The sequence below is a fragment of the Grus americana genome, chromosome Z, assembly GCF_028858705.1.
Source record: "Grus americana isolate bGruAme1 chromosome Z, bGruAme1.mat, whole genome shotgun sequence".
NCBI lineage: Eukaryota > Metazoa > Chordata > Aves > Gruiformes > Gruidae > Grus > Grus americana.
In genome coordinates, this window is record NC_072891.1 from 40521294 (window position 1) to 40530458 (window position 9165).

At 37.6% G+C, this 9165-nt stretch overlaps 1 protein-coding gene across 1 annotated transcript in view; it reads left to right on the forward strand.

Moving 5' to 3' along the window:
- LOC129199297 (uncharacterized) overlaps positions 1-4009 on the forward strand; it is a 35343-nt gene extending 31334 nt beyond the window's left edge. The window contains exon 14 of the mRNA XM_054809566.1: positions 1691-4009. The gene's annotated coding sequence lies outside the window, so the exon portion shown is untranslated. The remainder of the gene's footprint in view (positions 1-1690) is intronic.
- The last annotated feature ends 5156 nt before the right edge of the window (positions 4010-9165 follow it).

The following is a 9165-nucleotide window of genomic DNA, read 5'->3' on the forward strand; positions in this document are numbered from 1 at the left end:
AAGTCTGAAGATTTTCTATCAGTTCTTTTTCATATTGCTTATACTCAAAGCATTAAAAATGTTTCTGAAATTATTTGAAAATGAAACAACAAAGTGGGATAAATTTTCATCTAAAAATCTTTTGCATGACATTGTAAGTATCACGAGTAATAGGCTTGACTGTAATCTGAGATATATGGGATCTATGGCTGCAAATACCTTAGACATTCCTGCTAAAATTATTCTGGCAAGTGCAATTAATATTTTCTTAAAGATATGTCCTGACTCATGTTAAGTAAGAAGAGAATCAATCTCAGTACATTTCTGTAAAAGCAATGACGATATCCTTCAGAAACACTCTGAGATCGATGCTCTAGGGATTGATCTCATTCATGTTTCATAACTAGACAGTAAAGCCATGGACTCCAGAGTAGCAACAGAAGTATACAGTGTTATATTACAAATCAGAACTAACCATCTCTCTGTCGATCATTTTTATGCAATGCTTTTCACTAACAGAAACAAAATGGTTCTGCCATTTCATCACAGCTGAAATGTAAAAGCATAGGCAATTTAATCTGCCTGAATATTTTTTTAATAGGTTGTTTCATGCAGATTTTGTGATACAAAGCTACAAACTATTTTTTAAAATGAGAAAGAGCCCCACAAAAGCTTTCCAGGTTTACTTTAGCAGATTTCCTGGGAAAAATGTTCTTTCCTTGTTCAAGAAGGAACCTGACCTTTCTAATTCAGGGCAGATTTGCAGAAACATAAACGGATGTTAGGAATTCATGACCTTTTGAATTTTCATAGAATAAAATGGACCTGACTGGGTTTTTCATGCCTTTGATAATTTCTAGTTTGAAGGTCATGAAGACAAAACCTGTGCATTTCCAATGTGTTTATCTCTTGTTTGCCAGTGTGGAAGCAGGATGAGGTGTAACTGAAAACAAGATATAGGTAGGAGATCCCAGTGCAAAACTACTGATCATTACTGATTCTGCTGGGAATAAGCAGAAGAATATGTCAGTATCAAACCAGTGTTGTATTACCCTGGAACAGTATTTCCAGAGACAATAGCCCAAACAGCGGGCTAATCTCAATGTCATCAGACAAATTCATTTCCACTATGCTTATTTGTGCAGAGGTAAAAGCATTCATGAAAATCAACATAAAAGAATATTTTGCTTTAAAGGAACCATTAAGATTCTACTTCTAATCTAGTCCTAGTTTTAGAGCTCTCTGACCATTGCTTGTTTCAGGTGTATAGTTTTGGAGTTTCATCTTTTCTTATGTGTTTTAATGTTATTCCACATATAGTGTGTTGGAAAAGTTATCATAATAATAAAAGGAGAGGCTTCACAGTAGGAAGGCAAGATAGGGGCAGCATGATGCAAAGTCAGCTGAAATGACAGAATATATGGGGAAAGTGAGTTTAAATTTAGAGAGGGTTGGATTTTTTAATCTTACACTAGATAAACTCTCCTTTTCACTGTGCTCACATCTTTTGCAAAGGCGGGGGGGGGAATTACCTATGACATGAATAGTAATATCAGTGTTGTCAAATTGTATCTCTCTGAAAAAGCCTATGATTTTTGACTGTTAAAATTCAGACACAGGCTTTCCAGACAGTGAAGAATTTCATTTATGATTTTTAAAACATTAAAGGCAAATTTCTGACAGAGTTTTCATCCCTTCTCATGTTCCACAGAAAACATGCCTTTGCCTGGTGGCAGAACTGTTCATCTCCTGGAGAAACATATCTCACCGTACCTAAATTAAAAATCAGCTCAGCTGAAATGGTCAACATCATTAGTGACATTCACATGCCTTCGCTTGCATGCTTTTTACTGAAACAGGTTTTCCTCAGGTCTGGCCCTACTTAGCCTGACCCTGTGCAAGAAAAGAAATGGTACTTCCTCTTCAGTCCTCGCTTCCCCTCATCTTCTCCTCCAGCTTTTGGCATGCAATTCATGTGAAAGTCTCGTACCTTTTCAACAATTAGACAGTCCCGGGGTAATGACACCTTGTTCATCACATAGAAACAAAAATAAATGTCATAGGCATCACCTGAAACAAATAACAGTAGCGTCCTTCTTCCTAGAGAAGAAGGTCTCTAAATGGAAGTTGATGTCTAATTTATTTGGCAATATAATAGGTCACATTTTACTTTTTGTTGTTGTTGTTGTTAGTTGAAGGCCACAACTATGTTAGAGAATTAGAAGGCAAACTAACAGTAGCAGTCAGCTAATGTAAACTCTCTAACACACTCTAAGAGCAAAGGAAAAGTGGGGCAATGTGTAATTATTATCGTTAATGCGAAAATGAAAACAGAAAAGGTGGAATTGTTAGCCTTAGGGCCTGGTTGGGTGTTTCCCATAAAAGATTGTGTTTTACACACACAAGTCGTATTCTGTATAGCTAGGCAGTCATTGAATGAGAGGAACAATTCCAAAGAGAAACTAGCATTTCCACTCAGGCTGGCAGCCTGTCACGAGTAGGGTCCCCCAGGGATCGACACTGGGCCCCACACTGTTCAACATCTTAATAAATGATCTGGACGACGGCACTGAAAGCACCCTCATGAAGTTTGATGATGACACTAAACTGGCTGGTGAGGTGGACGCATCAGAAGGGAGAGCCATCTTGCAGAGAGACCTGGACAGGCTGGAAGAGTGGGCTAGCAAGAACTGTATGAAGTTTAACAAAGTGCAAGTCCTGCAGCTGGGATGACATAAACAAAGAGCCCAATACAGGCTCGGATCTGTGTGGCTGGGGAGCAGCCTTGCTGAGAGGGACCTGGAGGTCCTAGTGGACAACGCACTGAACATGAGTCAGCAGAGTGCTGCTGCACCAACCAAGGCAAATTGGATTCTGAGCTGCATCTTCAGGGGTATTACTAGCAGAGATAGAGATGTGATCATCTCACTCTACTCAGCGCTTGTCAGGCTGCACTTGGAGTACTGTGTCCAGTTCTGGTCCCCACTAGTCAAGAAAGACTGGAGAAGGTCAAAGGAGGGCTAGAAAGATGATCAAAGGGCTGGAGAACCTACCCTATAGGGAAGGACTGAAGAAATTAGGTCTCTTCTCACTGGAGAAGAGAAGGCTCAGGGGGGCCTCATCACAGTATTCCAGTACTTAAAGGGCAGCTACAAAAGAGCATGGAGACTCTCTTCAAAAGGAGCCACATGGAGAAGACAAGGGGTAACAGGTAAAGGTTGCACCAAGAGGTTTCTTCTCAGTGTAAGAAAGAATTTTTTTACAATGAGAACAATCACTGGAACAACCTCCTCAGCAACATGGTGGAGTCCCCGTCACTGTAAGTTTTTAAGATGCAGTGGGACAGGGTGCTAGATAATCTCAACTAGGCTCCTTTTCCCATGTGAGTTTGGACCTGGTGGTCTTTCGAGGTCACTTCCAACCTGGGCTGTTCTGTGATTTTATTGATGTTGGCAGTATAGAGTAAGACCAGAGGTGTGCCTGGCTGCACAGGGGAGCGCTCTGCTCCCTGTTGAGCAAATGTACCCTTAGAAGTGCTGGTCATTGTCTGAGGAAAACGCAAATGGGCTCTAGAGACATTTTCTCTTACATTCCCAGTGGAATTCAAGTCTGCTGGTAACAGTGATCTTTTCCTATCAAATGCAGTCAATTAGCTTTACAGTGATAACTTCCAGTAGCATGGACTTTGTTGATAGTGGCTCCCCATCTGTTTATTCGTTTGGGTCCCACTTTAATGAACAGAAATCAGATAAACCTAATTGCAGAGAGATGTTTTTCTTCTTGTTGCTGGTTAAGGACTTATTGAAGAACGTAGAAAATTACCCCACAGTCTAATCTGTCTGGTTATGAGCCTAGTTTTCTTATTTATCTACTTAAGTATTTTAATGACCATAAATTTAGATAGTGCATGTTTTTAACAAATTGCATGGGCCTAAGTTTTGTTCTGTTCAATTTCCCTAGTAAATTAGGAGAAAGTTGTCCTTGCTTTGCAATTGTTCAGCTAAGGCTTGATACACGTCCCACATGTTGTTTGCTGGGTGATCAGAAATGAATATGCTGATTTCTTGTTCATTGTAAAAAGTTAAGATTGACTTAATGGAATTGTCTATTTTAATAAACAAGATTTTTTTCATCCTGTTAAAACACAAGTGAAGTTTTCCTTTTCTCTTCTCAACAGACTGCAAAATTTTTTACTGTTAACAGGAATAAATAGGTTTGAAATCTGCTTTAGATTTAATCTCGCAGGGGACCTAGGATTGTGTATCTACATGGTGGTGGAGCAGGAGCAGTCTCCTTCCCTCCCCACCTCTCCAAAGAGTGAGAATTGGCAGGACTGCTCTTTTCACCTATGAATAGTCGGAAGACATGAAGTTGTGAGTTGTCCTCTGAGTGACACTGGCTCCCCTGTTTGTACAGCAAAGTGCTGCGCGGAGTGTGCGCGACTCTTGGATACGGCATAGATCAACTCTGGACTGAAATGTCAACGACAAAGAAAGGTCTCAGAGTATTCATTCTAAAATGTAACTCTTTAGGGGAAACTAAAGCATTCATCTTTTCTGCACTTAAGTAAATCTGAGTTAAAGTAGTTTCAGCTGCTACTGAAACTGGCATCCCTGGGGAAACTTTACATTCAGAGTCTAAAATAAAATATTTCTCTGCTTTACAGTTCCTATTTTTTTTCTCTTTTTCCTCATTTTATTTTTTCCCTCTTTTTTTCATTTCTCTGGTTTTGTTTTTGTTTTTAAATGTCATAAATAAATACATTTTTTTCATCTGTATCTAGTAATGATGATTTTTACTTCATTGGCTAATTTTCTGAAATATGTCCCTTAATATATTTTATATATTTATATCCTTGTAATGAACAGTACTATTCTGGTAATTGATGTGTCAACCTTTTTTTTTTTCCTTTTCTTTTAGTGAATTTGTTAATTTGGTACTTTTTTTTTCTTTTAGCAAAAAAAAAAGCTTAAGACAAATATTTCAAAATTGTTTAGATGTATTTTCTTTCATTTAATCATATGACACAAATTCCACATCATAAGACAGAATAATAACAGTGCTAGTTGTTTTTACTAATGCATCTTCTACATAGCCTAGTCTTAGTCATCTTTACTTCTGCTCACTTGAAAACTTTTCATTTCTGTGCTAAAACTTTCCTGCTCCTTGTGGGATGTTCTAAGCTGAATACATTAGTAAATACGTATTTTTAGGGTAGAAAAAGAGATAAACTATTAAATTTTTAGTCTGTTATGATATGAAATAAATATTGAAACCCCAAATTGCCATTAAATAAGAAAACATAGCCCTCTTGTGTCATTCAGCACAGCCAAATCTATTGCTTCCCATCAAATCCAAGTCATAGGAAAAGCAATTTTTTCTGAAGCTATTTTTCAGTAGTGTTGTATAACGCAGTTTGCATGCACTACTATTTCTTTATCTACTTTCATAATGGTAGCTGTAGATGCAGGACCCTAAGTGAAAATTATTATCGGACAGATTATTTTGTCCAAATGCTACATGCGTTTTATTTTCTTTATTACAAATATAATCCTGAAGTGAGTTGGAATTTCTGCCTCACTTTGTGCCCACGAGCAGTGATGGTCCTGGTGATGCAGATTCCGGCTATTTCCACAGTGCCCCGGCACCAGGCTCAGGCTTAACAAGCAGAGCAGCCAGTTGCATCCCCACCGCATTTGGGGCAGAGCTCTGGGTCGCCTGTGCCAGCTCCCCCTCCAAGAGCGGCAGAGCATGATGGAGGTGTAGACAGAGGTGTGGCCATGGGCTGAGAGTGGAGTATGAGCTCCATCCCCAAGCGTGTCTAGACAACGGGGCAGTCTTGGAGCTCTCTGTGGCTTCAGCACAGGCAGGATTACTGCTACTCAAGAAATTACTATATGCTTGTGCTTGTGGTAGTTTTTTTGGTATGTTCAAGGGCAATGCCAGAGGTGCATCCTCCCAGTCTTCACCTGTGTAATGAGTGCAAACTGAGCCCATTGGAGCCCTCTGCTCCCACCAGTACCTCCTCTGTCTCAATCTCATTATTTCCATGTCTCAACTCTTTGACTTCTCCTTACTTACCAAGGTCCTACTATTTCATTTCCACTAGCCATTTTATTCCTTTGTTACTTCATTTCAATATCCCTTTGGCAAAAGCCACATCTGCAGCTTTGGCACTATGAATCATTTTAACTCACTGAAACACACAAAACTTAACCTGATAATTTGAAGTTGGCTAGAGGCGATCGGCAGTTAAACCCATTCTCTGGTCCCATAAGGATGTGAGGACATTAATTGCATGTTCTGCAAGGCAAACAAGTCCCCCCTTGTGACAAACAGTCTTTGTGAAAATGCTTGCTTGGGTGTTTCAAGAGATAGCATACCTCCATTCTATAATACGCTGGCAATGCCAGAGAAATTAGGGGCCTCTTGCCGTGACAAGTCTTTTTTATTGCCGAGTTTGTGGTGGATTTGGTTCACTGATCACACCCAGCATTTGTAGGAGGCTAGAGGGGTGAATACAGTTCCTTTCAACGAGTGCTGAGACAGTACAACTGTTGTGTTTCCCTAAATACTGCTGCTTTGTAAAAGGTATGATCATGGGGAGCTATTCTTAGCAGAAGGGGTGCAGTGATGGTACGGGAAACTCTTACATGTATTTTTGCTTTTGATGAGGCAGCACAATGAAATCTTTTTTATACTGACAAATAATTTGGGGCAAAGAAAGGAAAAATTGTGAATGATATCTTTGAAAACTTCAGTGGGATTACCCTGGTGCTGGGTACATCATTGTTCTCTTGTAAACCAGAAGACGCAATATCAATTATGACCTAACATTTAGACTCAAATTCTGAAATTTTATGCAAGTGAAATAGCCATATGTAACCTTTGCAAAAGCATACCCATATAGTGAGTGCAAAGTACACAATTCTTATGCATTTTTTATAGGGGTTGCATCATACATATCTGCTAATAATGAATTTAAACTGAAGTTGTTTTATAGATTTGAAATCTATTATTGAAATAATTTGTTAGACAGTATCACTAGTAACATATTCAGTTCATCTCTCAGTACACAAAAGAAATGATTCACACTTCAGCAGACATTTGTCCTAGCTAAATCAAACAATGCACAAAAGACAGACCATTAACATATTTACTTAGCCATAGGAATGATGATGTAATGTTTCTTCAGAAAAAAAAAAAAAAAGTAGCTTTTTGCCTGAGAATTGCATTTTTTGCTGATTTTTACTATCTCTCTGTCCTTTTAAGAATCTTTGATAGCCTCTCCTAGGTACATAGCTTCATCAAATGAAGATATTGTTTTGCTGTATCCTTTAATACTTGCATACCTATACAGTAATGCATAACCATTTGACCACATCCACAGCATAATATGCAGTGTATGTATTTTGTTCTCCATTTTTCTTCTGTTTACATGATCTTATTTTACTAATGGTCATGGACAGGCCACAGGCAAGTTCAAAGAAAACAACTTACAAATTTTTTGTGAGATCATTTAAAACTAAGTTTAGAATTCACATTTTTTTTACTTTTCTCTTTCTGGAGCTGCTGAAAGTGAGCTCCTATGCACTGTGTTAAAGTAAATTTGAAAAATGTCAGGACAAAATCCAGGCTTAATAACTAAAATAGGAGCTGTGAATGATGGGTGAATCTAGGTGATGAGGGATTTGTTTTTATCTTTATAGAATTTTTTCTCTAAGAAGCAGAAAGTGAAATTTTGCAAGTTTGATTCTTTTAGCATAGGAAAGCTTCCATATAACCCAGCACAGGCAGGTAAGCAAAAATAACTGTGGCATATCTGATATTGAGATTTTAAGGAGGAGCGCCAACTGGACATGATTTGCCAGTCATAATCTTCAAAGGTACATCAGTATGATTTTGTTTTAGATTAACTGTAAATTATATTCGTAGAATATATGCCTACAGTAATGGAGCTTTATTTGTTCACTTTTGATTAAGAAGAGTACCACTACAATGGAAAAGCAGAGGTTCTGAATATTCAGTGCTGGTAATACCCAAAGCCTATAATGACTAAATACAACATCCAGTAAAATCCAACTTAGATCCATGGTTGACTGATGAAAACACAGGTATCTTTGGAAATAAAATATCCATCTAGTATAGTGTTTTCGGTAGTACTGAGGGAAAAAAGAAATAACAGAATGAGGCATTCATGTTCACCTCTATCTACCATTCATACATGTCCTTGGGATGCAAAGTGTTGGTATTGGCAAATGAAATTTCCAATGGAAATTTGGTTGAATATTCTTTCTATTGCTTAAATTAGAGAAGTTTAATTTCAAAATAAATAAAAATAATTTTCAATAGAACTCATTTTTTTATTCCTTCTCTTCCTCTTCATGCTTGAGCTTTTTCAAAATACTAAAGTAAATGGTATGTCAAATTGCACAGTGTAGCTCACTTACAAAGGGACAAATGAAAACTCAATAGCTATTTTATTTTCTTTAAGCTCATTTGCAATGTAGACTATTATTATTGTGCCTTCTTAAATAATATAAAAATCTACTTTATAAAGCATTGTTGCAACTGTAGGAAATATGTAGGATCCAGGCACAATAAAAAAATGAATGATTGGACAGATTCCTGCACTACTGAAATTATTCTTATAATCAGGAACGTAGGACAACCTAAGTCTTTAGCTTCTGAAAATATACCCTTATTAAATCTGAATGTGCTATATTTTAAAGAATTCCCATTTTCTTTACATTAAGATGTGAAAACCTTTGGCTAATCACTTATGAATGAAGAACCATGAAAGTCACATATGATGAATAACCAAGCACTTCATAGATGAAAGTTTCCATGTAAGGCATTGAAGATCTGTCTTCAAATCTGGGTAGCTGCCTCCACCCAATGTTTTCATCTGGATGTGCAGAAGTAAACATTAATGCTGCTGAAAGAGACATAAATGTGTTCATACAACATATGCATTCCAGCTAGAAAACATCTGGCACAAGTAATGCAGAACTGTAGCACAGAAGCCTCCTCAAGAAATGTAATCTTTCCCTGTCTAAAATTCAGAGTGTATGAAAAACAATAAAGCATCACAAAAATCTGGATCTTTCTTTGCATACAAAGTCTGTACTATGATGGGTTCTACCTTTGGCACTGAGTGTCCAATTTTAAAATGTATATTTTCAT